General features: G+C 76.8%; 26 non-coding genes across 26 annotated transcripts; all 26 read right to left on the bottom strand.

Annotated features, from left to right (window-relative positions):
* Positions 1–785: 785 nt before the first annotated feature.
* On the bottom strand, positions 786–904 carry LOC136143686 (5S ribosomal RNA). The gene has a single exon (XR_010658259.1). It is a non-coding gene; the product is annotated as a 5S ribosomal RNA (ribosomal RNA).
* Positions 905–1,805: 901 nt separating this feature from the next.
* On the bottom strand, positions 1,806–1,924 carry LOC136143685 (5S ribosomal RNA). Its single transcript, XR_010658258.1, has one exon. It is a non-coding gene; the product is annotated as a 5S ribosomal RNA (ribosomal RNA).
* Positions 1,925–2,825: 901 nt separating this feature from the next.
* Positions 2,826–2,944, bottom strand: LOC136143684 (5S ribosomal RNA). The gene has a single exon (XR_010658257.1). It is a non-coding gene; the product is annotated as a 5S ribosomal RNA (ribosomal RNA).
* A 901-nt stretch (positions 2,945–3,845) lies between these two features.
* LOC136143683 (5S ribosomal RNA) lies at positions 3,846–3,964 on the bottom strand. Its single transcript, XR_010658256.1, has one exon. It is a non-coding gene; the product is annotated as a 5S ribosomal RNA (ribosomal RNA).
* A 901-nt stretch (positions 3,965–4,865) lies between these two features.
* LOC136143682 (5S ribosomal RNA) lies at positions 4,866–4,984 on the bottom strand. Its single transcript, XR_010658255.1, has one exon. It is a non-coding gene; the product is annotated as a 5S ribosomal RNA (ribosomal RNA).
* A 901-nt stretch (positions 4,985–5,885) lies between these two features.
* LOC136143681 (5S ribosomal RNA) lies at positions 5,886–6,004 on the bottom strand. Its single transcript, XR_010658254.1, has one exon. It is a non-coding gene; the product is annotated as a 5S ribosomal RNA (ribosomal RNA).
* Positions 6,005–6,905: 901 nt separating this feature from the next.
* On the bottom strand, positions 6,906–7,024 carry LOC136143680 (5S ribosomal RNA). Its single transcript, XR_010658253.1, has one exon. It is a non-coding gene; the product is annotated as a 5S ribosomal RNA (ribosomal RNA).
* Positions 7,025–7,948: 924 nt separating this feature from the next.
* On the bottom strand, positions 7,949–8,067 carry LOC136143679 (5S ribosomal RNA). The gene has a single exon (XR_010658252.1). It is a non-coding gene; the product is annotated as a 5S ribosomal RNA (ribosomal RNA).
* Positions 8,068–8,968: 901 nt separating this feature from the next.
* Positions 8,969–9,087, bottom strand: LOC136143678 (5S ribosomal RNA). Its single transcript, XR_010658251.1, has one exon. It is a non-coding gene; the product is annotated as a 5S ribosomal RNA (ribosomal RNA).
* A 901-nt stretch (positions 9,088–9,988) lies between these two features.
* LOC136143577 (5S ribosomal RNA) lies at positions 9,989–10,107 on the bottom strand. The gene has a single exon (XR_010658156.1). It is a non-coding gene; the product is annotated as a 5S ribosomal RNA (ribosomal RNA).
* A 901-nt stretch (positions 10,108–11,008) lies between these two features.
* LOC136143675 (5S ribosomal RNA) lies at positions 11,009–11,127 on the bottom strand. Its single transcript, XR_010658249.1, has one exon. It is a non-coding gene; the product is annotated as a 5S ribosomal RNA (ribosomal RNA).
* A 901-nt stretch (positions 11,128–12,028) lies between these two features.
* On the bottom strand, positions 12,029–12,147 carry LOC136143674 (5S ribosomal RNA). The gene has a single exon (XR_010658248.1). It is a non-coding gene; the product is annotated as a 5S ribosomal RNA (ribosomal RNA).
* Positions 12,148–13,048: 901 nt separating this feature from the next.
* LOC136143673 (5S ribosomal RNA) lies at positions 13,049–13,167 on the bottom strand. Its single transcript, XR_010658247.1, has one exon. It is a non-coding gene; the product is annotated as a 5S ribosomal RNA (ribosomal RNA).
* Positions 13,168–14,091: 924 nt separating this feature from the next.
* On the bottom strand, positions 14,092–14,210 carry LOC136143672 (5S ribosomal RNA). The gene has a single exon (XR_010658246.1). It is a non-coding gene; the product is annotated as a 5S ribosomal RNA (ribosomal RNA).
* Positions 14,211–15,111: 901 nt separating this feature from the next.
* LOC136143671 (5S ribosomal RNA) lies at positions 15,112–15,230 on the bottom strand. Its single transcript, XR_010658245.1, has one exon. It is a non-coding gene; the product is annotated as a 5S ribosomal RNA (ribosomal RNA).
* Positions 15,231–16,131: 901 nt separating this feature from the next.
* LOC136143670 (5S ribosomal RNA) lies at positions 16,132–16,250 on the bottom strand. The gene has a single exon (XR_010658244.1). It is a non-coding gene; the product is annotated as a 5S ribosomal RNA (ribosomal RNA).
* A 901-nt stretch (positions 16,251–17,151) lies between these two features.
* Positions 17,152–17,270, bottom strand: LOC136143669 (5S ribosomal RNA). Its single transcript, XR_010658243.1, has one exon. It is a non-coding gene; the product is annotated as a 5S ribosomal RNA (ribosomal RNA).
* A 901-nt stretch (positions 17,271–18,171) lies between these two features.
* LOC136143668 (5S ribosomal RNA) lies at positions 18,172–18,290 on the bottom strand. The gene has a single exon (XR_010658242.1). It is a non-coding gene; the product is annotated as a 5S ribosomal RNA (ribosomal RNA).
* A 901-nt stretch (positions 18,291–19,191) lies between these two features.
* On the bottom strand, positions 19,192–19,310 carry LOC136143667 (5S ribosomal RNA). Its single transcript, XR_010658241.1, has one exon. It is a non-coding gene; the product is annotated as a 5S ribosomal RNA (ribosomal RNA).
* Positions 19,311–20,211: 901 nt separating this feature from the next.
* Positions 20,212–20,330, bottom strand: LOC136143713 (5S ribosomal RNA). Its single transcript, XR_010658285.1, has one exon. It is a non-coding gene; the product is annotated as a 5S ribosomal RNA (ribosomal RNA).
* A 901-nt stretch (positions 20,331–21,231) lies between these two features.
* On the bottom strand, positions 21,232–21,350 carry LOC136143710 (5S ribosomal RNA). Its single transcript, XR_010658282.1, has one exon. It is a non-coding gene; the product is annotated as a 5S ribosomal RNA (ribosomal RNA).
* Positions 21,351–22,274: 924 nt separating this feature from the next.
* Positions 22,275–22,393, bottom strand: LOC136143666 (5S ribosomal RNA). The gene has a single exon (XR_010658240.1). It is a non-coding gene; the product is annotated as a 5S ribosomal RNA (ribosomal RNA).
* Positions 22,394–23,294: 901 nt separating this feature from the next.
* On the bottom strand, positions 23,295–23,413 carry LOC136143711 (5S ribosomal RNA). The gene has a single exon (XR_010658283.1). It is a non-coding gene; the product is annotated as a 5S ribosomal RNA (ribosomal RNA).
* Positions 23,414–24,314: 901 nt separating this feature from the next.
* LOC136143709 (5S ribosomal RNA) lies at positions 24,315–24,433 on the bottom strand. Its single transcript, XR_010658281.1, has one exon. It is a non-coding gene; the product is annotated as a 5S ribosomal RNA (ribosomal RNA).
* Positions 24,434–25,357: 924 nt separating this feature from the next.
* On the bottom strand, positions 25,358–25,476 carry LOC136143664 (5S ribosomal RNA). Its single transcript, XR_010658238.1, has one exon. It is a non-coding gene; the product is annotated as a 5S ribosomal RNA (ribosomal RNA).
* A 901-nt stretch (positions 25,477–26,377) lies between these two features.
* On the bottom strand, positions 26,378–26,496 carry LOC136143663 (5S ribosomal RNA). The gene has a single exon (XR_010658237.1). It is a non-coding gene; the product is annotated as a 5S ribosomal RNA (ribosomal RNA).
* Between the last annotated feature and the right edge of the window lie 225 nt (positions 26,497–26,721).

Raw genomic sequence — 26,721 nt, 5'->3', positions numbered from 1 at the left:
CGGGCGGTGGCGGAGGGTTTGGCCACCACCTCCCAGCCGAGGGCCGGCGTGACCCAGCAAACCCTTCGGCGCTTGGCGCCCCGCCCAAGATCCCGCACGTCGCTCACAGGGACGTGGCCCCGGAGGCTTCGGGGCCCGGGGCCCGCGGTCCCTGGGGCATCGCCCCTGCCCGCCCACGCGGCGCTAGGCGCAGCCCGGCCGCAGCCCGGGCCGGCCCTGCTGCCCGACTGCAGCTGGCCCGAAGCCACTGGGAGCCACCATTGCGTCGCCACGGCCCCTCAGCCCCGGCAAGGCCACCCTTGCCCGCACACCACCCGCCGAGCTCAGGAGCCCGCCCCTGGTGGCCGGCAGGCCCGGGGAAGCGGCCCCGGCCCTCGATCCCGCTCCCGCACCCGGCCGCGGCGACACGGCGGAGGCGGGGCTTCTGCCGGAGGGAGCTGTGGCGGGACACACCGGCGCACAGGTGGCGGCAGCGGGGCTGGGCGCCAGTGGGGGCGGCCAGGTGCAGGTCGAGGGGCTCGCTGGCCGAAAGGACGGCAACCGGGCCCGCGGCGGATTCTGGGTCCGGGCCAGCCACCCCGGGAGCGTCCGGGGTGCGGCTGCCTTCCGGGGCCGCCTTCTGGCCGCCCGGCCGGCCGGGCCGGCGGGGAGCGGCCCCTCTGGCGCACGCGCGCCGTGGTGGGAGGGGCCTGAGGAGGTGGGGCCTGCAGCGGGGCCCGGCGGGGGCGGAGCCGGCGGCCACCGCCCGCGGGCGAGTAAAGGAGAAGGCGGAGCGGGAGGCAAAAAGCCTACAGCACCCGGTATTCCCAGGCGGTCTCCCATCCAAGTACTAACCAGGCCCGACCCTGCTTAGCTTCCGAGATCAGACGAGATCGGGCGCGTTCAGGGTGGTATGGCCGTAGACGGGGGCGGGGACCGCGGGCTGCCTCTTGAGGCCCAGTTGCGCTGGCGCTGGCGCCTTAGGGCCAGCCAGCCCGGCGGTCAGCCCGCCCAGGCAGGGGGAACGGACGTCTCGGGTATCGGGCGGTGGCGGAGGGTTTGGCCACCACCTCCCAGCCGAGGGCCGGCGTGACCCAGCAAACCCTTCGGCGCTTGGCGCCCCGCCCAAGATCCCGCACGTCGCTCACAGGGACGTGGCCCCGGGGGCTTCGGGGCCCGGGGCCCGCGGTCCCTGGGGCATCGCCCCTGCCCGCCCACGCGGCGCTAGGCGCAGCCCGGCCGCAGCCCGGGCCGGCCCTGCTGCCCGACAGCAGCTGGCCCGAAGCCACTGGGAGCCACCATTGCGTCGCCACGGCCCCTCAGCCCCGGCAAGGCCACCCTTGCCCGCACACCACCCGCCGAGCTCAGGAGCCCGCCCCTGGTGGCCGGCAGGCCCGGGGAAGCGGCCCCGGCCCTCGATCCCGCTCCCGCACCCGGCCGCGGCGACACGGCGGAGGCGGGGCTTCTGCCGGAGGGAGCTGTGGCGGGACACACCGGCGCACAGGTGGCGGCAGCGGGGCTGGGCGCCAGTGGGGGCGGCCAGGTGCAGGTCGAGGGGCTCGCTGGCCGAAAGGACGGCAACCGGGCCCGCGGCGGATTCTGGGTCCGGGCCAGCCACCCCGGGAGCGTCCGGGGTGCGGCTGCCTTCCGGGGCCGCCTTCTGGCCGCCCGGCCGGCCGGGCCGGCGGGGAGCGGCCCCTCCGGCGCACGCGCGCCGTGGTGGGAGGGGCCTGAGGAGGTGGGGCCTGCAGCGGGGCCCGGCGGGGGCGGAGCCGGCGGCCACCGCCCGCGGGCGAGTAAAGGAGAAGGCGGAGCGGGAGGCAAAAAGCCTACAGCACCCGGTATTCCCAGGCGGTCTCCCATCCAAGTACTAACCAGGCCCGACCCTGCTTAGCTTCCGAGATCAGACGAGATCGGGCGCGTTCAGGGTGGTATGGCCGTAGACGGGGGCGGGGACCGCGGGCTGCCTCTTGAGGCCCAGTTGCGCTGGCGCTGGCGCCTTAGGGCCAGCCAGCCCGGCGGTCAGCCCGCCCAGGCAGGGGGAACGGACGTCTCGGGTATCGGGCGGTGGCGGAGGGTTTGGCCACCACCTCCCAGCCGAGGGCCGGCGTGACCCAGCAAACCCTTCGGCGCTTGGCGCCCCGCCCAAGATCCCGCACGTCGCTCACAGGGACGTGGCCCCGGAGGCTTCGGGGCCCGGGGCCCGCGGTCCCTGGGGCATCGCCCCTGCCCGCCCACGCGGCGCTAGGCGCAGCCCGGCCGCAGCCCGGGCCGGCCCTGCTGCCCGACTGCAGCTGGCCCGAAGCCACTGGGAGCCACCATTGCGTCGCCACGGCCCCTCAGCCCCGGCAAGGCCACCCTTGCCCGCACACCACCCGCCGAGCTCAGGAGCCCGCCCCTGGTGGCCGGCAGGCCCGGGGAAGCGGCCCCGGCCCTCGATCCCGCTCCCGCACCCGGCCGCGGCGACACGGCGGAGGCGGGGCTTCTGCCGGAGGGAGCTGTGGCGGGACACACCGGCGCACAGGTGGCGGCAGCGGGGCTGGGCGCCAGTGGGGGCGGCCAGGTGCAGGTCGAGGGGCTCGCTGGCCGAAAGGACGGCAACCGGGCCCGCGGCGGATTCTGGGTCCGGGCCAGCCACCCCGGGAGCGTCCGGGGTGCGGGTGCCTTCCGGGGCCGCCTTCTGGCCGCCCGGCCGGCCGGGCCGGCGGGGAGCGGCCCCTCCGGCGCACGCGCGCCGTGGTGGGAGGGGCCTGAGGAGGTGGGGCCTGCAGCGGGGCCCGGCGGGGGCGGAGCCGGCGGCCACCGCCCGCGGGCGAGTAAAGGAGAAGGCGGAGCGGGAGGCAAAAAGCCTACAGCACCCGGTATTCCCAGGCGGTCTCCCATCCAAGTACTAACCAGGCCCGACCCTGCTTAGCTTCCGAGATCAGACGAGATCGGGCGCGTTCAGGGTGGTATGGCCGTAGACGGGGGCGGGGACCGCGGGCTGCCTCTTGAGGCCCAGTTGCGCTGGCGCTGGCGCCTTAGGGCCAGCCAGCCCGGCGGTCAGCCCGCCCAGGCAGGGGGAACGGACGTCTCGGGTATCGGGCGGTGGCGGAGGGTTTGGCCACCACCTCCCAGCCGAGGGCCGGCGTGACCCAGCAAACCCTTCGGCGCTTGGCGCCCCGCCCAAGATCCCGCACGTCGCTCACAGGGACGTGGCCCCGGGGGCTTCGGGGCCCGGGGCCCGCGGTCCCTGGGGCATCGCCCCTGCCCGCCCACGCGGCGCTAGGCGCAGCCCGGCCGCAGCCCGGGCCGGCCCTGCTGCCCGACAGCAGCTGGCCCGAAGCCACTGGGAGCCACCATTGCGTCGCCACGGCCCCTCAGCCCCGGCAAGGCCACCCTTGCCCGCACACCACCCGCCGAGCTCAGGAGCCCGCCCCTGGTGGCCGGCAGGCCCGGGGAAGCGGCCCCGGCCCTCGATCCCGCTCCCGCACCCGGCCGCGGCGACACGGCGGAGGCGGGGCTTCTGCCGGAGGGAGCTGTGGCGGGACACACCGGCGCACAGGTGGCGGCAGCGGGGCTGGGCGCCAGTGGGGGCGGCCAGGTGCAGGTCGAGGGGCTCGCTGGCCGAAAGGACGGCAACCGGGCCCGCGGCGGATTCTGGGTCCGGGCCAGCCACCCCGGGAGCGTCCGGGGTGCGGCTGCCTTCCGGGGCCGCCTTCTGGCCGCCCGGCCGGCCGGGCCGGCGGGGAGCGGCCCCTCCGGCGCACGCGCGCCGTGGTGGGAGGGGCCTGAGGAGGTGGGGCCTGCAGCGGGGCCCGGCGGGGGCGGAGCCGGCGGCCACCGCCCGCGGGCGAGTAAAGGAGAAGGCGGAGCGGGAGGCAAAAAGCCTACAGCACCCGGTATTCCCAGGCGGTCTCCCATCCAAGTACTAACCAGGCCCGACCCTGCTTAGCTTCCGAGATCAGACGAGATCGGGCGCGTTCAGGGTGGTATGGCCGTAGACGGGGGCGGGGACCGCGGGCTGCCTCTTGAGGCCCAGTTGCGCTGGCGCTGGCGCCTTAGGGCCAGCCAGCCCGGCGGTCAGCCCGCCCAGGCAGGGGGAACGGACGTCTCGGGTATCGGGCGGTGGCGGAGGGTTTGGCCACCACCTCCCAGCCGAGGGCCGGCGTGACCCAGCAAACCCTTCGGCGCTTGGCGCCCCGCCCAAGATCCCGCACGTCGCTCACAGGGACGTGGCCCCGGGGGCTTCGGGGCCCGGGGCCCGCGGTCCCTGGGGCATCGCCCCTGCCCGCCCACGCGGCGCTAGGCGCAGCCCGGCCGCAGCCCGGGCCGGCCCTGCTGCCCGACAGCAGCTGGCCCGAAGCCACTGGGAGCCACCATTGCGTCGCCACGGCCCCTCAGCCCCGGCAAGGCCACCCTTGCCCGCACACCACCCGCCGAGCTCAGGAGCCCGCCCCTGGTGGCCGGCAGGCCCGGGGAAGCGGCCCCGGCCCTCGATCCCGCTCCCGCACCCGGCCGCGGCGACACGGCGGAGGCGGGGCTTCTGCCGGAGGGAGCTGTGGCGGGACACACCGGCGCACAGGTGGCGGCAGCGGGGCTGGGCGCCAGTGGGGGCGGCCAGGTGCAGGTCGAGGGGCTCGCTGGCCGAAAGGACGGCAACCGGGCCCGCGGCGGATTCTGGGTCCGGGCCAGCCACCCCGGGAGCGTCCGGGGTGCGGCTGCCTTCCGGGGCCGCCTTCTGGCCGCCCGGCCGGCCGGGCCGGCGGGGAGCGGCCCCTCCGGCGCACGCGCGCCGTGGTGGGAGGGGCCTGAGGAGGTGGGGCCTGCAGCGGGGCCCGGCGGGGGCGGAGCCGGCGGCCACCGCCCGCGGGCGAGTAAAGGAGAAGGCGGAGCGGGAGGCAAAAAGCCTACAGCACCCGGTATTCCCAGGCGGTCTCCCATCCAAGTACTAACCAGGCCCGACCCTGCTTAGCTTCCGAGATCAGACGAGATCGGGCGCGTTCAGGGTGGTATGGCCGTAGACGGGGGCGGGGACCGCGGGCTGCCTCTTGAGGCCCAGTTGCGCTGGCGCTGGCGCCTTAGGGCCAGCCAGCCCGGCGGTCAGCCCGCCCAGGCAGGGGGAACGGACGTCTCGGGTATCGGGCGGTGGCGGAGGGTTTGGCCACCACCTCCCAGCCGAGGGCCGGCGTGACCCAGCAAACCCTTCGGCGCTTGGCGCCCCGCCCAAGATCCCGCACGTCGCTCACAGGGACGTGGCCCCGGGGGCTTCGGGGCCCGGGGCCCGCGGTCCCTGGGGCATCGCCCCTGCCCGCCCACGCGGCGCTAGGCGCAGCCCGGCCGCAGCCCGGGCCGGCCCTGCTGCCCGACAGCAGCTGGCCCGAAGCCACTGGGAGCCACCATTGCGTCGCCACGGCCCCTCAGCCCCGGCAAGGCCACCCTTGCCCGCACACCACCCGCCGAGCTCAGGAGCCCGCCCCTGGTGGCCGGCAGGCCCGGGGAAGCGGCCCCGGCCCTCGATCCCGCTCCCGCACCCGGCCGCGGCGACACGGCGGAGGCGGGGCTTCTGCCGGAGGGAGCTGTGGCGGGACACACCGGCGCACAGGTGGCGGCAGCGGGGCTGGGCGCCAGTGGGGGCGGCCAGGTGCAGGTCGAGGGGCTCGCTGGCCGAAAGGACGGCAACCGGGCCCGCGGCGGATTCTGGGTCCGGGCCAGCCACCCCGGGAGCGTCCGGGGTGCGGCTGCCTTCCGGGGCCGCCTTCTGGCCGCCCGGCCGGCCGGGCCGGCGGGGAGCGGCCCCTCCGGCGCACGCGCGCCGTGGTGGGAGGGGCCTGAGGAGGTGGGGCCTGCAGCGGGGCCCGGCGGGGGCGGAGCCGGCGGCCACCGCCCGCGGGCGAGTAAAGGAGAAGGCGGAGCGGGAGGCAAAAAGCCTACAGCACCCGGTATTCCCAGGCGGTCTCCCATCCAAGTACTAACCAGGCCCGACCCTGCTTAGCTTCCGAGATCAGACGAGATCGGGCGCGTTCAGGGTGGTATGGCCGTAGACGGGGGCGGGGACCGCGGGCTGCCTCTTGAGGCCCAGTTGCGCTGGCGCTGGCGCCTTAGGGCCAGCCAGCCCGGCGGTCAGCCCGCCCAGGCAGGGGGAACGGACGTCTCGGGTATCGGGCGGTGGCGGAGGGTTTGGCCACCACCTCCCAGCCGAGGGCCGGCGTGACCCAGCAAACCCTTCGGCGCTTGGCGCCCCGCCCAAGATCCCGCACGTCGCTCACAGGGACGTGGCCCCGGGGGCTTCGGGGCCCGGGGCCCGCGGTCCCTGGGGCATCGCCCCTGCCCGCCCACGCGGCGCTAGGCGCAGCCCGGCCGCAGCCCGGGCCGGCCCTGCTGCCCGACAGCAGCTGGCCCGAAGCCACTGGGAGCCACCATTGCGTCGCCACGGCCCCTCAGCCCCGGCAAGGCCACCCTTGCCCGCACACCACCCGCCGAGCTCAGGAGCCCGCCCCTGGTGGCCGGCAGGCCCGGGGAAGCGGCCCCGGCCCTCGATCCCGCTCCCGCACCCGGCCGCGGCGACACGGCGGAGGCGGGGCTTCTGCCGGAGGGAGCTGTGGCGGGACACACCGGCGCACAGGTGGCGGCAGCGGGGCTGGGCGCCAGTGGGGGCGGCCAGGTGCAGGTCGAGGGGCTCGCTGGCCGAAAGGACGGCAACCGGGCCCGCGGCGGATTCTGGGTCCGGGCCAGCCACCCCGGGAGCGTCCGGGGTGCGGCTGCCTTCCGGGGCCGCCTTCTGGCCGCCCGGCCGGCCGGGCCGGCGGGGAGCGGCCCCTCCGGCGCACGCGCGCCGTGGTGGGAGGGGCCTGAGGAGGTGGGGCCTGCAGCGGGGCCCGGCGGGGGCGGAGCCGGCGGCCACCGCCCGCGGGCGAGTAAAGGAGAAGGCGGAGCGGGAGGCAAAAAGCCTACAGCACCCGGTATTCCCAGGCGGTCTCCCATCCAAGTACTAACCAGGCCCGACCCTGCTTAGCTTCCGAGATCAGACGAGATCGGGCGCGTTCAGGGTGGTATGGCCGTAGACGGGGGCGGGGACCGCGGGCTGCCTCTTGAGGCCCAGTTGCGCTGGCGCTGGCGCCTTAGGGCCAGACAGCCCGGCGGTCAGCCCGCCCCGGCGGGACCCCGCCGCCCGCCCAGGCAGGGGGAACGGACGTCTCGGGTATCGGGCGGTGGCGGAGGGTTTGGCCACCACCTCCCAGCCGAGGGCCGGCGTGACCCAGCAAACCCTTCGGCGCTTGGCGCCCCGCCCAAGATCCCGCACGTCGCTCACAGGGACGTGGCCCCGGGGGCTTCGGGGCCCGGGGCCCGCGGTCCCTGGGGCATCGCCCCTGCCCGCCCACGCGGCGCTAGGCACAGCCCGGCCGCAGCCCGGGCCGGCCCTGCTGCCCGACAGCAGCTGGCCCGAAGCCACTGGGAGCCACCATTGCGTCGCCACGGCCCCTCAGCCCCGGCAAGGCCACCCTTGCCCGCACACCACCCGCCGAGCTCAGGAGCCCGCCCCTGGTGGCCGGCAGGCCCGGGGAAGCGGCCCCGGCCCTCGATCCCGCTCCCGCACCCGGCCGCGGCGACACGGCGGAGGCGGGGCTTCTGCCGGAGGGAGCTGTGGCGGGACACACCGGCGCACAGGTGGCGGCAGCGGGGCTGGGCGCCAGTGGGGGCGGCCAGGTGCAGGTCGAGGGGCTCGCTGGCCGAAAGGACGGCAACCGGGCCCGCGGCGGATTCTGGGTCCGGGCCAGCCACCCCGGGAGCGTCCGGGGTGCGGCTGCCTTCCGGGGCCGCCTTCTGGCCGCCCGGCCGGCCGGGCCGGCGGGGAGCGGCCCCTCCGGCGCACGCGCGCCGTGGTGGGAGGGGCCTGAGGAGGTGGGGCCTGCAGCGGGGCCCGGCGGGGGCGGAGCCGGCGGCCACCGCCCGCGGGCGAGTAAAGGAGAAGGCGGAGCGGGAGGCAAAAAGCCTACAGCACCCGGTATTCCCAGGCGGTCTCCCATCCAAGTACTAACCAGGCCCGACCCTGCTTAGCTTCCGAGATCAGACGAGATCGGGCGCGTTCAGGGTGGTATGGCCGTAGACGGGGACGGGGACCGCGGGCTGCCTCTTGAGGCCCAGTTGCGCTGGCGCTGGCGCCTTAGGGCCAGCCAGCCCGGCGGTCAGCCCGCCCAGGCAGGGGGAACGGACGTCTCGGGTATCGGGCGGTGGCGGAGGGTTTGGCCACCACCTCCCAGCCGAGGGCCGGCGTGACCCAGCAAACCCTTCGGCGCTTGGCGCCCCGCCCAAGATCCCGCACGTCGCTCACAGGGACGTGGCCCCGGAGGCTTCGTGGCCCGGGGCCCGCGGTCCCTGGGGCATCGCCCCTGCCCGCCCACGCGGCGCTAGGCGCAGCCCGGCCGCAGCCCGGGCCGGCCCTGCTGCCCGACAGCAGCTGGCCCGAAGCCACTGGGAGCCACCATTGCGTCGCCACGGCCCCTCAGCCCCGGCAAGGCCACCCTTGCCCGCACACCACCCGCCGAGCTCAGGAGCCCGCCCCTGGTGGCCGGCAGGCCCGGGGAAGCGGCCCCGGCCCTCGATCCCGCTCCCGCACCCGGCCGTGGCGACACGGCGGAGGCGGGGCTTCTCCCGGAGGGAGCTGTGGCGGGACACACCGGCGCACAGGTGGCGGCAGCGGGGCTGGGCGCCAGTGGGGGCGGCCAGGTGCAGGTCGAGGGGCTCGCTGGCCGAAAGGACGGCAACCGGGCCCGCGGCGGATTCTGGGTCCGGGCCAGCCACCCCGGGAGCGTCCGGGGTGCGGCTGCCTTCCGGGGCCGCCTTCTGGCCGCCCGGCCGGCCGGGCCGGCGGGGAGCGGCCCCTCCGGCGCACGCGCGCCATGGTGGGAGGGGCCTGAGGAGGTGGGGCCTGCAGCGGGGCCCGGCGGGGGCGGAGCCGGCGGCCACCGCCCGCGGGCGAGTAAAGGAGAAGGCGGAGCGGGAGGCAAAAAGCCTACAGCACCCGGTATTCCCAGGCGGTCTCCCATCCAAGTACTAACCAGGCCCGACCCTGCTTAGCTTCCGAGATCAGACGAGATCGGGCGCGTTCAGGGTGGTATGGCCGTAGACGGGGGCGGGGACCGCGGGCTGCCTCTTGAGGCCCAGTTGCGCTGGCGCTGGCGCCTTAGGGCCAGCCAGCCCGGCGGTCAGCCCGCCCAGGCAGGGGGAACGGACGTCTCGGGTATCGGGCGGTGGCGGAGGGTTTGGCCACCACCTCCCAGCCGAGGGCCGGCGTGACCCAGCAAACCCTTCGGCGCTTGGCGCCCCGCCCAAGATCCCGCACGTCGCTCACAGGGACGTGGCCCCGGAGGCTTCGGGGCCCGGGGCCCGCGGTCCCTGGGGCATCGCCCCTGCCCGCCCACGCGGCGCTAGGCGCAGCCCGGCCGCAGCCCGGGCCGGCCCTGCTGCCCGACTGCAGCTGGCCCGAAGCCACTGGGAGCCACCATTGCGTCGCCACGGCCCCTCAGCCCCGGCAAGGCCACCCTTGCCCGCACACCACCCGCCGAGCTCAGGAGCCCGCCCCTGGTGGCCGGCAGGCCCGGGGAAGCGGCCCCGGCCCTCGATCCCGCTCCCGCACCCGGCCGCGGCGACACGGCGGAGGCGGGGCTTCTGCCGGAGGGAGCTGTGGCGGGACACACCGGCGCACAGGTGGCGGCAGCGGGGCTGGGCGCCAGTGGGGGCGGCCAGGTGCAGGTCGAGGGGCTCGCTGGCCGAAAGGACGGCAACCGGGCCCGCGGCGGATTCTGGGTCCGGGCCAGCCACCCCGGGAGCGTCCGGGGTGCGGCTGCCTTCCGGGGCCGCCTTCTGGCCGCCCGGCCGGCCGGGCCGGCGGGGAGCGGCCCCTCCGGCGCACGCGCGCCGTGGTGGGAGGGGCCTGAGGAGGTGGGGCCTGCAGCGGGGCCCGGCGGGGGCGGAGCCGGCGGCCACCGCCCGCGGGCGAGTAAAGGAGAAGGCGGAGCGGGAGGCAAAAAGCCTACAGCACCTGGTATTCCCAGGCGGTCTCCCATCCAAGTACTAACCAGGCCCGACCCTGCTTAGCTTCCGAGATCAGACGAGATCGGGCGCGTTCAGGGTGGTATGGCCGTAGACGGGGGCGGGGACCGCGGGCTGCCTCTTGAGGCCCAGTTGCGCTGGCGCTGGCGCCTTAGGGCCAGCCAGCCCGGCGGTCAGCCCGCCCAGGCAGGGGGAACGGACGTCTCGGGTATCGGGCGGTGGCGGAGGGTTTGGCCACCACCTCCCAGCCGAGGGCCGGCGTGACCCAGCAAACCCTTCGGCGCTTGGCGCCCCGCCCAAGATCCCGCACGTCGCTCACAGGGACGTGGCCCCGGGGGCTTCGGGGCCCGGGGCCCGCGGTCCCTGGGGCATCGCCCCTGCCCGCCCACGCGGCGCTAGGCGCAGCCCGGCTGCAGCCCGGGCCGGCCCTGCTGCCCGACAGCAGCTGGCCCGAAGCCACTGGGAGCCACCATTGCGTCGCCACGGCCCCTCAGCCCCGGCAAGGCCACCCTTGCCCGCACACCACACGCCGAGCTCAGGAGCCCGCCCCTGGTGGCCGGCAGGCCCGGGGAAGCGGCCCCGGCCCTCGATCCCGCTCCCGCACCCGGCCGCGGCGACACGGCGGAGGCGGGGCTTCTGCCGGAGGGAGCTGTGGCGGGACACACCGGCGCACAGGTGGCGGCAGCGGGGCTGGGCGCCAGTGGGGGCGGCCAGGTGCAGGTCGAGGGGCTCGCTGGCCGAAAGGACGGCAACCGGGCCCGCGGCGGATTCTGGGTCCGGGCCAGCCACCCCGGGAGCGTCCGGGGTGCGGCTGCCTTCCGGGGCCGCCTTCTGGCCGCCCGGCCGGCCGGGCCGGCGGGGAGCGGCCCCTCCGGCGCACGCGCGCCGTGGTGGGAGGGGCCTGAGGAGGTGGGGCCTGCAGCGGGGCCCGGCGGGGGCGGAGCCGGCGGCCACCGCCCGCGGGCGAGTAAAGGAGAAGGCGGAGCGGGAGGCAAAAAGCCTACAGCACCCGGTATTCCCAGGCGGTCTCCCATCCAAGTACTAACCAGGCCCGACCCTGCTTAGCTTCCGAGATCAGACGAGATCGGGCGCGTTCAGGGTGGTATGGCCGTAGACGGGGGCGGGGACCGCGGGCTGCCTCTTGAGGCCCAGTTGCGCTGGCGCTGGTGCCTTAGGGCCAGCCAGCCCGGCGGTCAGCCCGCCCAGGCAGGGGGAACGGACGTCTCGGGTATCGGGCGGTGGCGGAGGGTTTGGCCACCACCTCCCAGCCGAGGGCCGGCGTGACCCAGCAAACCCTTCGGCGCTTGGCGCCCCGCCCAAGATCCCGCACGTCGCTCACAGGGACGTGGCCCCGGGGGCTTCGGGGCCCGGGGCCCGCGGTCCCTGGGGCATCGCCCCTGCCCGCCCACGCGGCGCTAGGCGCAGCCCGGCCGCAGCCCGGGCCGGCCCTGCTGCCCGACAGCAGCTGGCCCGAAGCCACTGGGAGCCACCATTGCGTCGCCACGGCCCCTCAGCCCCGGCAAGGCCACCCTTGCCCGCACACCACCCGCCGAGCTCAGGAGCCCGCCCCTGGTGGCCGGCAGGCCCGGGGAAGCGGCCCCGGCCCTCGATCCCGCTCCCGCACCCGGCCGCGGCGACACGGCGGAGGCGGGGCTTCTGCCGGAGGGAGCTGTGGCGGGACACACCGGCGCACAGGTGGCGGCAGCGGGGCTGGGCGCCAGTGGGGGCGGCCAGGTGCAGGTCGAGGGGCTCGCTGGCCGAAAGGACGGCAACCGGGCCCGCGGCGGATTCTGGGTCCGGGCCAGCCACCCCGGGAGCGTCCGGGGTGCGGCTGCCTTCCGGGGCCGCCTTCTGGCCGCCCGGCCGGCCGGGCCGGCGGGGAGCGGCCCCTCTGGCGCACGCGCGCCGTGGTGGGAGGGGCCTGAGGAGGTGGGGCCTGCAGCGGGGCCCGGCGGGGGCGGAGCCGGCGGCCACCGCCCGCGGGCGAGTAAAGGAGAAGGCGGAGCGGGAGGCAAAAAGCCTACAGCACCCGGTATTCCCAGGCGGTCTCCCATCCAAGTACTAACCAGGCCCGACCCTGCTTAGCTTCCGAGATCAGACGAGATCGGGCGCGTTCAGGGTGGTATGGCCGTAGACGGGGGCGGGGACCGCGGGCTGCCTCTTGAGGCCCAGTTGCGCTGGCGCTGGCGCCTTAGGGCCAGCCAGCCCGGCGGTCAGCCCGCCCAGGCAGGGGGAACGGACGTCTCGGGTATCAGGCGGTGGCGGAGGGTTTGGCCACCACCTCCCAGCCGAGGGCCGGCGTGACCCAGCAAACCCTTCGGCGCTTGGCGCCCCGCCCAAGATCCCGCACGTCGCTCACAGGGACGTGGCCCCGGAGGCTTCGGGGCCCGGGGCCCGCGGTCCCTGGGGCATCGCCCCTGCCCGCCCACGCGGCGCTAGGCGCAGCCCGGCCGCAGCCCGGGCCGGCCCTGCTGCCCGACAGCAGCTGGCCCGAAGCCACTGGGAGCCACCATTGCGTCGCCACGGCCCCTCAGCCCCGGCAAGGCCACCCTTGCCCGCACACCACCCGCCGAGCTCAGGAGCCCGCCCCTGGTGGCCGGCAGGCCCGGGGAAGCGGCCCCGGCCCTCGATCCCGCTCCCGCACCCGGCCGCGGCGACACGGCGGAGGCGGGGCTTCTGCCGGAGGGAGCTGTGGCGGGACACACCGGCGCACAGGTGGCGGCAGCGGGGCTGGGCGCCAGTGGGGGCGGCCAGGTGCAGGTCGAGGGGCTCGCTGGCCGAAAGGACGGCAACCGGGCCCGCGGCGGATTCTGGGTCCGGGCCAGCCACCCCGGGAGCGTCCGGGGTGCGGCTGCCTTCCGGGGCCGCCTTCTGGCCGCCCGGCCGGCCGGGCCGGCGGGGAGCGGCCCCTCCGGCGCACGCGCGCCGTGGTGGGAGGGGCCTGAGGAGGTGGGGCCTGCAGCGGGGCCCGGCGGGGGCGGAGCCGGCGGCCACCGCCCGCGGGCGAGTAAAGGAGAAGGCGGAGCGGGAGGCAAAAAGCCTACAGCACCCGGTATTCCCAGGCGGTCTCCCATCCAAGTACTAACCAGGCCCGACCCTGCTTAGCTTCCGAGATCAGACGAGATCGGGCGCGTTCAGGGTGGTATGGCCGTAGACGGGGGCGGGGACCGCGGGCTGCCTCTTGAGGCCCAGTTGCGCTGGCGCTGGCGCCTTAGGGCCAGCCAGCCCGGCGGTCAGCCCGCCCCGGCGGGACCCCGCCGCCCGCCCAGGCAGGGGGAACGGACGTCTCGGGTATCGGGCGGTGGCGGAGGGTTTGGCCACCACCTCCCAGCCGAGGGCCGGCGTGACCCAGCAAACCCTTCGGCGCTTGGCGCCCCGCCCAAGATCCCGCACGTCGCTCACAGGGACGTGGCCCCGGGGGCTTCGGGGCCCGGGGCCCGCGGTCCCTGGGGCATCGCCCCTGCCCGCCCACGCGGCGCTAGGCGCAGCCCGGCCGCAGCCCGGGCCGGCCCTGCTGCCCGACAGCAGCTGGCCCGAAGCCACTGGGAGCCACCATTGCGTCGCCACGGCCCCTCAGCCCCGGCAAGGCCACCCTTGCCCGCACACCACCCGCCGAGCTCAGGAGCCCGCCCCTGGTGGCCGGCAGGCCCGGGGAAGCGGCCCCGGCCCTCGATCCCGCTCCCGCACCCGGCCGCGGCGACACGGCGGAGGCGGGGCTTCTGCCGGAGGGAGCTGTGGCGGGACACACCGGCGCACAGGTGGCGGCAGCGGGGCTGGGCGCCAGTGGGGGCGGCCAGGTGCAGGTCGAGGGGCTCGCTGGCCGAAAGGACGGCAACCGGGCCCGCGGCGGATTCTGGGTCCGGGCCAGCCACCCCGGGAGCGTCCGGGGTGCGGCTGCCTTCCGGGGCCGCCTTCTGGCCGCCCGGCCGGCCGGGCCGGCGGGGAGCGGCCCCTCCGGCGCACGCGCGCCGTGGTGGGAGGGGCCTGAGGAGGTGGGGCCTGCAGCGGGGCCCGGCGGGGGCGGAGCCGGCGGCCACCGCCCGCGGGCGAGTAAAGGAGAAGGCGGAGCGGGAGGCAAAAAGCCTACAGCACCCGGTATTCCCAGGCGGTCTCCCATCCAAGTACTAACCAGGCCCGACCCTGCTTAGCTTCCGAGATCAGACGAGATCGGGCGCGTTCAGGGTGGTATGGCCGTAGACGGGGACGGGGACCGCGGGCTGCCTCTTGAGGCCCAGTTGCGCTGGCGCTGGCGCCTTAGGGCCAGCCAGCCCGGCGGTCAGCCCGCCCAGGCAGGGGGAACGGACGTCTCGGGTATCGGGCGGTGGTGGAGGGTTTGGCCACCACCTCCCAGCCGAGGGCCGGCGTGACCCAGCAAACCCTTCGGCGCTTGGCGCCCCGCCCAAGATCCCGCACGTCGCTCACAGGGACGTGGCCCCGGAGGCTTCGTGGCCCGGGGCCCGCGGTCCCTGGGGCATCGCCCCTGCCCGCCCACGCGGCGCTAGGCGCAGCCCGGCCGCAGCCCGGGCCGGCCCTGCTGCCCGACAGCAGCTGGCCCGAAGCCACTGGGAGCCACCATTGCGTCGCCACGGCCCCTCAGCCCCGGCAAGGCCACCCTTGCCCGCACACCACCCGCCGAGCTCAGGAGCCCGCCCCTGGTGGCCGGCAGGCCCGGGGAAGCGGCCCCGGCCCTCGATCCCGCTCCCGCACCCGGCCGCGGCGACACGGCGGAGGCGGGGCTTCTGCCGGAGGGAGCTGTGGCGGGACACACCGGCGCACAGGTGGCGGCAGCGGGGCTGGGCGCCAGTGGGGGCGGCCAGGTGCAGGTCGAGGGGCTCGCTGGCCGAAAGGACGGCAACCGGGCCCGCGGCGGATTCTGGGTCCGGGCCAGCCACCCCGGGAGCGTCCGGGGTGCGGCTGCCTTCCGGGGCCGCCTTCTGGCCGCCCGGCCGGCCGGGCCGGCGGGGAGCGGCCCCTCCGGCGCACGCGCGCCGTGGTGGGAGGGGCCTGAGGAGGTGGGGCCTGCAGCGGGGCCCGGCGGGGGCGGAGCCGGCGGCCACCGCCCGCGGGCGAGTAAAGGAGAAGGCGGAGCGGGAGGCAAAAAGCCTACAGCACCCGGTATTCCCAGGCGGTCTCCCATCCAAGTACTAACCAGGCCCGACCCTGCTTAGCTTCCGAGATCAGACGAGATCGGGCGCGTTCAGGGTGGTATGGCCGTAGACGGGGGCGGGGACCGCGGGCTGCCTCTTGAGGCCCAGTTGCGCTGGCGCTGGCGCCTTAGGGCCAGCCAGCCCGGCGGTCAGCCCGCCCAGGCAGGGGGAACGGACGTCTCGGGTATCGGGCGGTGGCGGAGGGTTTGGCCACCACCTCCCAGCCGAGGGCCGGCGTGACCCAGCAAACCCTTCGGCGCTTGGCGCCCCGCCCAAGATCCCGCACGTCGCTCACAGGGACGTGGCCCCGGAGGCTTCGGGGCCCGGGGCCCGCGGTCCCTGGGGCATCGCCCCTGCCCGCCCACGCGGCGCTAGGCGCAGCCCGGCCGCAGCCCGGGCCGGCCCTGCTGCCCGACTGCAGCTGGCCCGAAGCCACTGGGAGCCACCATTGCGTCGCCACGGCCCCTCAGCCCCGGCAAGGCCACCCTTGCCCGCACACCACCCGCCGAGCTCAGGAGCCCGCCCCTGGTGGCCGGCAGGCCCGGGGAAGCGGCCCCGGCCCTCGATCCCGCTCCCGCACCCGGCCGCGGCGACACGGCAGAGGCGGGGCTTCTGCCGGAGGGAGCTGTGGCGGGACACACCGGCGCACAGGTGGCGGCAGCGGGGCTGGGCGCCAGTGGGGGCGGCCAGGTGCAGGTCGAGGGGCTCGCTGGCCGAAAGGACGGCAACCGGGCCCGCGGCGGATTCTGGGTCCGGGCCAGCCACCCCGGGAGCGTCCGGGGTGCGGCTGCTTTCCGGGGCCGCCTTCTGGCCGCCCGGCCGGCCGGGCCGGCGGGGAGCGGCCCCTCCGGCGCACGCGCGCCGTGGTGGGAGGGGCCTGAGGAGGTGGGGCCTGCAGCGGGGCCCGGCGGGGGCGGAGCCGGCGGCCACCGCCCGCGGGCGAGTAAAGGAGAAGGCGGAGCGGGAGGCAAAAAGCCTACAGCACCCGGTATTCCCAGGCGGTCTCCCATCCAAGTACTAACCAGGCCCGACCCTGCTTAGCTTCCGAGATCAGACGAGATCGGGCGCGTTCAGGGTGGTATGGCCGTAGACGGGGGCGGGGACCGCGGGCTGCCTCTTGAGGCCCAGTTGCGCTGGCGCTGGCGCCTTAGGGCCAGCCAGCCCGGCGGTCAGCCCGCCCAGGCAGGGGGAACGGACGTCTCGGGTATCGGGCGGTGGCGGAGGGTTTGGCCACCACCTCCCAGCCGAGGGCCGGCGTGACCCAGCAAACCCTTCGGCGCTTGGCGCCCCGCCCAAGATCCCGCACGTCGCTCACAGGGACGTGGCCCCGGGGGCTTCGGGGCCCGGGGCCCGCGGTCCCTGGGGCATCGCCCCTGCCCGCCCACGCGGCGCTAGGCGCAGCCCGGCCGCAGCCCGGGCCGGCCCTGCTGCCCGACAGCAGCTGGCCCGAAGCCACTGGGAGCCACCATTGCGTCGCCACGGCCCCTCAGCCCCGGCAAGGCCACCCTTGCCCGCACACCACCCGCCGAGCTCAGGAGCCCGCCCCTGGTGGCCGGCAGGCCCGGGGAAGCGGCCCCGGCCCTCGATCCCGCTCCCGCACCCGGCCGCGGCGACACGGCGGAGGCGGGGCTTCTGCCGGAGGGAGCTGTGGCGGGACACACCGGCGCACAGGTGGCGGCAGCGGGGCTGGGCGCCAGTGGGGGCGGCCAGGTGCAGGTCGAGGGGCTCGCTGGCCGAAAGGACGGCAACCGGGCCCGCGGCGGATTCTGGGTCCGGGCCAGCCACCCCGGGAGCGTCCGGGGTGCGGCTGCCTTCCGGGGCCGCCTTCTGGCCGCCCGGCCGGCCGGGCCGGCGGGGAGCGGCCCCTCCGGCGCACGCGCGCCGTGGTGGGAGGGGCCTGAGGAGGTGGGGCCTGCAGCGGGGCCCGGCGGGGGCGGAGCCGGCGGCCACCGCCCGCGGGCGAGTAAAGGAGAAGGCGGAGCGGGAGGCAAAAAGCCTACAGCACCCGGTATTCCCAGGCGGTCTCCCATCCAAGTACTAACCAGGCCCGACCCTGCTTAGCTTCCGAGATCAGACGAGATCGGGCGCGTTCAGGGTGGTATGGCCGTAGACGGGGGCGGGGACCGCGGGCTGCCTCTTGAGGCCCAGTTGCGCTGGCGCTGGCGCCTTAGGGCCAGCCAGCCCGGCGGTCAGCCCGCCCAGGCAGGGGGAACGGACGTCTCGGGTATCGGGCGGTGGCGGAGGGTTTGGCCACCACCTCCCAGCCGAGGGCCGGCGTGACCCAGCAAACCCTTCGGCGCTTGGCGCCCCGCCCAAGATCCCGCACGTCGCTCACAGGGACGTGGCCCCGGGGGCTTCGGGGCCCGGGGCCCGCGGTCCCTGGGGCATCGCCCCTGCCCGCCCACGCGGCGCTAGGCGCAGCCCGGCCGCAGCCCGGGCCGGCCCTGCTGCCCGACAGCAGCTGGCCCGAAGCCACTGGGAGCCACCATTGCGTCGCCACGGCCCCTCAGCCCCGGCAAGGCCACCCTTGCCCGCACACCACCCGCCGAGCTCAGGAGCCCGCCCCTGGTGGCCGGCAGGCCCGGGGAAGCGGCCCCGGCCCTCGATCCCGCTCCCGCACCCGGCCGCGGCGACACGGCGGAGGCGGGGCTTCTGCCGGAGGGAGCTGTGGCGGGACACACCGGCGCACAGGTGGCGGCAGCGGGGCTGGGCGCCAGTGGGGGCGGCCAGGTGCAGGTCGAGGGGCTCGCTGGCCGAAAGGACGGCAACCGGGCCCGCGGCGGATTCTGGGTCCGGGCCAGCCACCCCGGGAGCGTCCGGGGTGCGGCTGCCTTCCGGGGCCGCCTTCTGGCCGCCCGGCCGGCCGGGCCGGCGGGGAGCGGCCCCTCCGGCGCACGCGCGCCGTGGTGGGAGGGGCCTGAGGAGGTGGGGCCTGCAGCGGGGCCCGGCGGGGGCGGAGCCGGCGGCCACCGCCCGCGGGCGAGTAAAGGAGAAGGCGGAGCGGGAGGCAAAAAGCCTACAGCACCCGGTATTCCCAGGCGGTCTCCCATCCAAGTACTAACCAGGCCCGACCCTGCTTAGCTTCCGAGATCAGACGAGATCGGGCGCGTTCAGGGTGGTATGGCCGTAGACGGGGGCGGGGACCGCGGGCTGCCTCTTGAGGCCCAGTTGCGCTGGCGCTGGCGCCTTAGGGCCAGCCAGCCCGGCGGTCAGCCCGCCCAGGCAGGGGGAACGGACGTCTCGGGTATCGGGCGGTGGCGGAGGGTTTGGCCACCACCTCCCAGCCGAGGGCCGGCGTGACCCAGCAAACCCTTCGGCGCTTGGCGCCCCGCCCAAGATCCCGCACGTCGCTCACAGGGACGTGGCCCCGGGGGCTTCGGGGCCCGGGGCCCGCGGTCCCTGGGGCATCGCCCCTGCCCGCCCACGCGGCGCTAGGCGCAGCCCGGCCGCAGCCCGGGCCGGCCCTGCTGCCCGACAGCAGCTGGCCCGAAGCCACTGGGAGCCACCATTGCGTCGCCACGGCCCCTCAGCCCCGGCAAGGCCACCCTTGCCCGCACACCACCCGCCGAGCTCAGGAGCCCGCCCCTGGTGGCCGGCAGGCCCGGGGAAGCGGCCCCGGCCCTCGATCCCGCTCCCGCACCCGGCCGCGGCGACACGGCGGAGGCGGGGCTTCTGCCGGAGGGAGCTGTGGCGGGACACACCGGCGCACAGGTGGCGGCAGCGGGGCTGGGCGCCAGTGGGGGCGGCCAGGTGCAGGTCGAGGGGCTCGCTGGCCGAAAGGACGGCAACCGGGCCCGCGGCGGATTCTGGGTCCGGGCCAGCCACCCCGGGAGCGTCCGGGGTGCGGCTGCCTTCCGGGGCCGCCTTCTGGCCGCCCGGCCGGCCGGGCCGGCGGGGAGCGGCCCCTCCGGCACACGCGCGCCATGGTGGGAGGGGCCTGAGGAGGTGGGGCCTGCAGCGGGGCCCGGCGGGGGCGGAGCCGGCGGCCACCGCCCGCGGGCGAGTAAAGGAGAAGGCGGAGCGGGAGGCAAAAAGCCTACAGCACCCGGTATTCCCAGGCGGTCTCCCATCCAAGTACTAACCAGGCCCGACCCTGCTTAGCTTCCGAGATCAGACGAGATCGGGCGCGTTCAGGGTGGTATGGCCGTAGACGGGGGCGGGGACCGCGGGCTGCCTCTTGAGGCCCAGTTGCGCTGGCGCTGGCGCCTTAGGGCCAGCCAGCCCGGCGGTCAGCCCGCCCAGGCAGGGGGAACGGACGTCTCGGGTATCGGGCGGTGGCGGAGGGTTTGGCCACCACCTCCCAGCCGAGGGCCGGCGTGACCCAGCAAACCCTTCGGCGCTTGGCGCCCCGCCCAAGATCCCGCACGTCGCTCACAGGGACGTGGCCCCGGAGGCTTCGGGGCCCGGGGCCCGCGGTCCCTGGGGCATCGCCCCTGCCCGCCCACGCGGCGCTAGGCGCAGCCCGGCCGCAGCCCGGGCCGGCCCTGCTGCCCGACAGCAGCTGGCCCGAAGCCACTGGGAGCCACCATTGCGTCGCCACGGCCCCTCAGCCCCGGCAAGGCCACCCTTGCCCGCACACCACCCGCCGAGCTCAGGAGCCCGCCCCTGGTGGCCGGCAGGCCCGGGGAAGCGGCCCCGGCCCTCGATCCCGCTCCCGCACCCGGCCGCGGCGACACGGCGGAGGCGGGGCTTCTGCCGGAGGGAGCTGTGGCGGGACACACCGGCGCACAGGTGGCGGCAGCGGGGCTGGGCGCCAGTGGGGGCGGCCAGGTGCAGGTCGAGGGGCTCGCTGGCCGAAAGGACGGCAACCGGGCCCGCGGCGGATTCTGGGTCCGGGCCAGCCACCCCGGGAGCGTCCGGGGTGCGGCTGCCTTCCGGGGCCGCCTTCTGGCCGCCCGGCCGGCCGGGCCGGCGGGGAGCGGCCCCTCCGGCGCACGCGCGCCGTGGTGGGAGGGGCCTGAGGAGGTGGGGCCTGCAGCGGGGCCCGGCGGGGGCGGAGCCGGCGGCCACCGCCCGCGGGCGAGTAAAGGAGAAGGCGGAGCGGGAGGCAAAAAGCCTAGAGCACCCGGTATTCCCAGGCGGTCTCCCATCCAAGTACTAACCAGGCCCGACCCTGCTTAGCTTCCGAGATCAGACGAGATCGGGCGCGTTCAGGGTGGTATGGCCGTAGACGGGGGCGGGGACCGCGGGCTGCCTCTTGAGGCCCAGTTGCGCTGGCGCTGGCGCCTTAGGGCCAGCCAGCCCGGCGGTCAGCCCGCCCAGGCAGGGGGAACGGACGTCTCGGGTATCGGGCGGTGGCGGAGGGTTTGGCCACCACCTCCCAGCCGAGGGCCGGCGTGACCCAGCAAACCCTTCGGCGCTTGGCGCCCCGCCCAAGATCCCGCACGTCGCTCACAGGGACGTGGCCCCGGAGGCTTCGGGGCCCGGGGCCCGCGGTCCCTGGGGCATCGCCCCTGCCCGCCCACGCGGCGCTAGGCGCAGCCCGGCCGCAGCCCGGGCCGGCCCTGCTGCCCGACTGCAGCTGGCCTGAAGCCACTGGGAGCCACCATTGCGTCGCCACGGCCCCTCAGCCCCGGCAAGGCCACCCTTGCCCGCACACCACCCGCCGAGCTCAGGAGCCCGCCCCTGGTGGCCGGCAGGCCCGGGGAAGCGGCCCCGGCCCTCGATCCCGCTCCCGCACCCGGCCGCGGCGACACGGCGGAGGCGGGGCTTCTGCCGGAGGGAGCTGTGGCGGGACACACCGGCGCACAGGTGGCGGCAGCGGGGCTGGGCGCCAGTGGGGGCGGCCAGGTGCAGGTCGAGGGGCTCGCTGGCCGAAAGGACGGCAACCGGGCCCGCGGCGGATTCTGGGTCCGGGCCAGCCACCCCGGGAGCGTCCGGGGTGCGGCTGCCTTCCGGGGCCGCCTTCTGGCCGCCCGGCCGGCCGGGCCAGCGGGGAGCGGCCCCTCCGGCGCACGCGCGCCGTGGTGGGAGGGGCCTGAGGAGGTGGGGCCTGCAGCGGGGCCCGGCGGGGGCGGAGCCGGCGGCCACCGCCCGCGGGCGAGTAAAGGAGAAGGCGGAGCGGGAGGCAAAAAGCCTACAGCACCCGGTATTCCCAGGCGGTCTCCCATCCAAGTACTAACCAGGCCCGACCCTGCTTAGCTTCCGAGATCAGACGAGATCGGGCGCGTTCAGGGTGGTATGGTCGTAGACGGGGGCGGGGACCGCGGGCTGCCTCTTGAGGCCCAGTTGCGCTGGCGCTGGCGCCTTAGGGCCAGCCAGCCCGGCGGTCAGCCCGCCCCGGCGGGACCCCGCCGCCCGCCCAGGCAGGGGGAACGGACGTCTCGGGTATCGGGCGGTGGCGGAGGGTTTGGCCACCACCTCCCAGCCGAGGGCCGGCGTGACCCAGCAAACCCTTCGGCGCTTGGCGCCCCGCCCAAGATCCCGCACGTCGCTCACAGGGACGTGGCCCCGGGGGCTTCGGGGCCCGGGGCCCGCGGTCCCTGGGGCATCGCCCCTGCCCGCCCACGCGGCGCTAGGCGCAGCCCGGCCGCAGCCCGGCCCGGCCCTGCTGCCCGACAGCAGCTGGCCCGAAGCCACTGGGAGCCACCATTGCGTCGCCACGGCCCCTCAGCCCCGGCAAGGCCACCCTTGCCCGCACACCACCCGCCGAGCTCAGGAGCCCGCCCCTGGTGGCCGGCAGGCCCGGGGAAGCGGCCCCGGCCCTCGATCCCGCTCCCGCACCCGGCCGCGGCGACACGGCGGAGGCGGGGCTTCTGCCGGAGGGAGCTGTGGCGGGACACACCGGCGCACAGGTGGCGGCAGCGGGGCTGGGCGCCAGTGGGGGCGGCCAGGTGCAGGTCGAGGGGCTCGCTGGCCGAAAGGACGGCAACCGGGCCCGCGGCGGATTCTGGGTCCGGGCCAGCCACCCCGGGAGCGTCCGGGGTGCGGCTGCCTTCCGGGGCCGCCTTCTGGCCGCCCGGCCGGCCGGGCCGGCGGGGAGCGGCCCCTCCGGCGCACGCGCGCCGTGGTGGGAGGGGCCTGAGGAGGTGGGGCCTGCAGCGGGGCCCGGCGGGGGCGGAGCCGGCGGCCACCGCCCGCGGGCGAGTAAAGGAGAAGGCGGAGCGGGAGGCAAAAAGCCTACAGCACCCGGTATTCCCAGGCGGTCTCCCATCCAAGTACTAACCAGGCCCGACCCTGCTTAGCTTCCGAGATCAGACGAGATCGGGCGCGTTCAGGGTGGTATGGCCGTAGACGGGGGCGGGGACCGCGGGCTGCCTCTTGAGGCCCAGTTGCGCTGGCGCTGGCGCCTTAGGGCCAGCCAGCCCGGCGGTCAGCCCGCCCAGGCAGGGGGAACGGACGTCTCGGGTATCGGGCGGTGGCGGAGGGTTTGGCCACCACCTCCCAGCCGAGGGCCGGCGTGACCCAGCAAACCCTTCGGCGCTTGGCGCCCCGCCCAAGATCCCGCACGTCGCTCACAGGGACGTGGCCCCGGGGGCTTCGGGGCCCGGGGCCCGCGGTCCCTGGGGCATCGCCCCTGCCCGCCCACGCGGCGCTAGGCGCAGCCCGGCCGCAGCCCGGGCCGGCCCTGCTGCCCGACAGCAGCTGGCCCGAAGCCACTGGGAGCCACCATTGCGTCGCCACGGCCCCTCAGCCCCGGCAAGGCCACCCTTGCCCGCACACCACCCGCCGAGCTCAGGAGCCCGCCCCTGGTGGCCGGCAGGCCCGGGGAAGCGGCCCCGGCCCTCGATCCCGCTCCCGCACCCGGCCGCGGCGACACGGCGGAGGCGGGGCTTCTGCCGGAGGGAGCTGTGGCGGGACACACCGGCGCACAGGTGGCGGCAGCGGGGCTGGGCGCCAGTGGGGGCGGCCAGGTGCAGGTCGAGGGGCTCGCTGGCCGAAAGGACGGCAACCGGGCCCGCGGCGGATTCTGGGTCCGGGCCAGCCACCCCGGGAGCGTCCGGGGTGCGGCTGCCTTCCGGGGCCGCCTTCTGGCCGCCCGGCCGGCCGGGCCGGCGGGGAGCGGCCCCTCCGGCGCACGCGCGCCGTGGTGGGAGGGGCCTGAGGAGGTGGGGCCTGCAGCGGGGCCCGGCGGGGGCGGAGCCGGCGGCCACCGCCCGCGGGCGAGTAAAGGAGAAGGCGGAGCGGGAGGCAAAAAGCCTAGAGCACCCGGTATTCCCAGGCGGTCTCCCATCCAAGTACTAACCAGGCCCGACCCTGCTTAGCTTCCGAGATCAGACGAGATCGGGCGCGTTCAGGGTGGTATGGCCGTAGACGGGGGCGGGGACCGCGGGCTGCCTCTTGAGGCCCAGTTGCGCTGGCGCTGGCGCCTTAGGGCCAGCCAGCCCGGCGGTCAGCCCGCCCAGGCAGGGGGAACGGACGTCTCGGGTATCGGGCGGTGGCGGAGGGTTTGGCCACCACCTCCCAGCCGAGGGCCGGCGTGACCCAGCAAACCCTTCGGCGCTTGGCGCCCCGCCCAAGATCCCGCACGTCGCTCACAGGGACGTGGCCCCGGAGGCTTCGGGGCCCGGGGCCCGCGGTCCCTGGGGCATCGCCCCTGCCCGCCCACGCGGCGCTAGGCGCAGCCCGGCCGCAGCCCGGGCCGGCCCTGCTGCCCGACTGCAGCTGGCCTGAAGCCACTGGGAGCCACCATTGCGTCGCCACGGCCCCTCAGCCCCGGCAAGGCCACCCTTGCCCGCACACCACCCGCCGAGCTCAGGAGCCCGCCCCTGGTGGCCGGCAGGCCCGGGGAAGCGGCCCCGGCCCTCGATCCCGCTCCCGCACCCGGCCGCGGCGACACGGCGGAGGCGGGGCTTCTGCCGGAGGGAGCTGTGGCGGGACACACCGGCGCACAGGTGGCGGCAGCGGGGCTGGGCGCCAGTGGGGGCGGCCAGGTGCAGGTCGAGGGGCTCGCTGGCCGAAAGGACGGCAACCGGGCCCGCGGCGGATTCTGGGTCCGGGCCAGCCACCCCGGGAGCGTCCGGGGTGCGGCTGCCTTCCGGGGCCGCCTTCTGGCCGCCCGGCCGGCCGGGCCAGCGGGGAGCGGCCCCTCCGGCGCACGCGCGCCGTGGTGGGAGGGGCCTGAGGAGGTGGGGCCTGCAGCGGGGCCCGGCGGGGGCGGAGCCGGCGGCCACCGCCCGCGGGCGAGTAAAGGAGAAGGCGGAGCGGGAGGCAAAAAGCCTACAGCACCCGGTATTCCCAGGCGGTCTCCCATCCAAGTACTAACCAGGCCCGACCCTGCTTAGCTTCCGAGATCAGACGAGATCGGGCGCGTTCAGGGTGGTATGGTCGTAGACGGGGGCGGGGACCGCGGGCTGCCTCTTGAGGCCCAGTTGCGCTGGCGCTGGCGCCTTAGGGCCAGCCAGCCCGGCGGTCAGCCCGCCCCGGCGGGACCCCGCCGCCCGCCCAGGCAGGGGGAACGGACGTCTCGGGTATCGGGCGGTGGCGGAGGGTTTGGCCACCACCTCCCAGCCGAGGGCCGGCGTGACCCAGCAAACCCTTCGGCGCTTGGCGCCCCGCCCAAGATCCCGCACGTCGCTCACAGGGACGTGGCCCCGGGGGCTTCGGGGCCCGGGGCCCGCGGTCCCTGGGGCATCGCCCCTGCCCGCCCACGCGGCGCTAGGCGCAGCCCGGCCGCAGCCCGGCCCGGCCCTGCTGCCCGACAGCAGCTGGCCCGAAGCCACTGGGAGCCACCATTGCGTCGCCACGGCCCCTCAGCCCCGGCAAGGCCACCCTTGCCCGCACACCACCCGCCGAGCTCAGGAGCCCGCCCCTGGTGGCCGGCAGGCCCGGGGAAGCGGCCCCGGCCCTCGATCCCGCTCCCGCACCCGGCCGCGGCGACACGGCGGAGGCGGGGCTTCTGCCGGAGGGAGCTGTGGCGGGACACACCGGCGCACAGGTGGCGGCAGCGGGGCTGGGCGCCAGTGGGGGCGGCCAGGTGCAGGTCGAGGGGCTCGCTGGCCGAAAGGACGGCAACCGGGCCCGCGGCGGATTCTGGGTCCGGGCCAGCCACCCCGGGAGCGTCCGGGGTGCGGCTGCCTTCCGGGGCCGCCTTCTGGCCGCCCGGCCGGCCGGGCCGGCGGGGAGCGGCCCCTCCGGCGCACGCGCGCCGTGGTGGGAGGGGCCTGAGGAGGTGGGGCCTGCAGCGGGGCCCGGCGGGGGCGGAGCCGGCGGCCACCGCCCGCGGGCGAGTAAAGGAGAAGGCGGAGCGGGAGGCAAAAAGCCTACAGCACCCGGTATTCCCAGGCGGTCTCCCATCCAAGTACTAACCAGGCCCGACCCTGCTTAGCTTCCGAGATCAGACGAGATCGGGCGCGTTCAGGGTGGTATGGCCGTAGACGGGGGCGGGGACCGCGGGCTGCCTCTTGAGGCCCAGTTGCGCTGGCGCTGGCGCCTTAGGGCCAGCCAGCCCGGCGGTCAGCCCGCCCAGGCAGGGGGAACGGACGTCTCGGGTATCGGGCGGTGGCGGAGGGTTTGGCCACCACCTCCCAGCCGAGGGCCGGCGTGACCCAGCAAACCCTTCGGCGCTTGGCGCCCCGCCCAAGATCCCGCACGTCGCTCACAGGGACGTGGCCCCGGGGGCTTCGGGGCCCGGGGCCCGCGGTCCCTGGGGCATCGCCCCTGCCCGCCCACGCGGCGCTAGGCGCAGCCCGGCCGCAGCCCGGGCCGGCCCTGCTGCCCGACAGCAGCTGGCCCGAAGCCACTGGGAGCCACCATTGCGTCGCCACGGCCCCTCAGCCCCGGCAAGGCCACCCTTGCCCGCACACCACCCGCCGAGCTCAGGAGCCCGCCCCTGGTGGCCGGCAGGCCCGGGGAAGCGGCCCCGGCCCTCGATCCCGCTCCCGCACCCGGCCGCGGCGACACGGCGGAGGCGGGGCTTCTGCCGGAGGGAGCTGTGGCGGGACACACCGGCGCACAGGTGGCGGCAGCGGGGCTGGGCGCCAGTGGGGGCGGCCAGGTGCAGGTCGAGGGGCTCGCTGGCCGAAAGGACGGCAACCGGGCCCGCGGCGGATTCTGGGTCCGGGCCAGCCACCCCGGGAGCGTCCGGGGTGCGGCTGCCTTCCGGGGCCGCCTTCTGGCCGCCCGGCCGGCCGGGCCGGCGGGGAGCGGCCCCTCCGGCGCACGCGCGCCGTGGTGGGAGGGGCCTGAGGAGGTGGGGCCTGCAGCGGGGCCCGGCGGGGGCGGAGCCGGCGGCCACCGCCCGCGGGCGAGTAAAGGAGAAGGCGGAGCGGGAGGCAAAAAGCCTACAGCACCCGGTATTCCCAGGCGGTCTCCCATCCAAGTACTAACCAGGCCCGACCCTGCTTAGCTTCCGAGATCAGACGAGATCGGGCGCGTTCAGGGTGGTATGGCCGTAGACGGGGGCGGGGACCGCGGGCTGCCTCTTGAGGCCCAGTTGCGCTGGCGCTGGCGCCTTAGGGCCAGCCAGCCCGGCGGTCAGCCCGCCCAGGCAGGGGGAACGGACGTCTCGGGTATCGGGCGGTGGCGGAGGGTTTGGCCACCACCTCCCAGCCGAGGGCCGGCGTGACCCAGCAAACCCTTCGGCGCTTGGCGCCCCGCCCAAGATCCCGCACGTCGCTCACAG

This window comes from Phocoena phocoena, unplaced genomic scaffold, assembly GCF_963924675.1.
Source record: "Phocoena phocoena unplaced genomic scaffold, mPhoPho1.1 SCAFFOLD_226, whole genome shotgun sequence".
NCBI lineage: Eukaryota > Metazoa > Chordata > Mammalia > Artiodactyla > Phocoenidae > Phocoena > Phocoena phocoena.
Note: the sequence above shows the minus strand (reverse complement) of the source record. Positions and strands in the feature narration are given on the sequence as shown.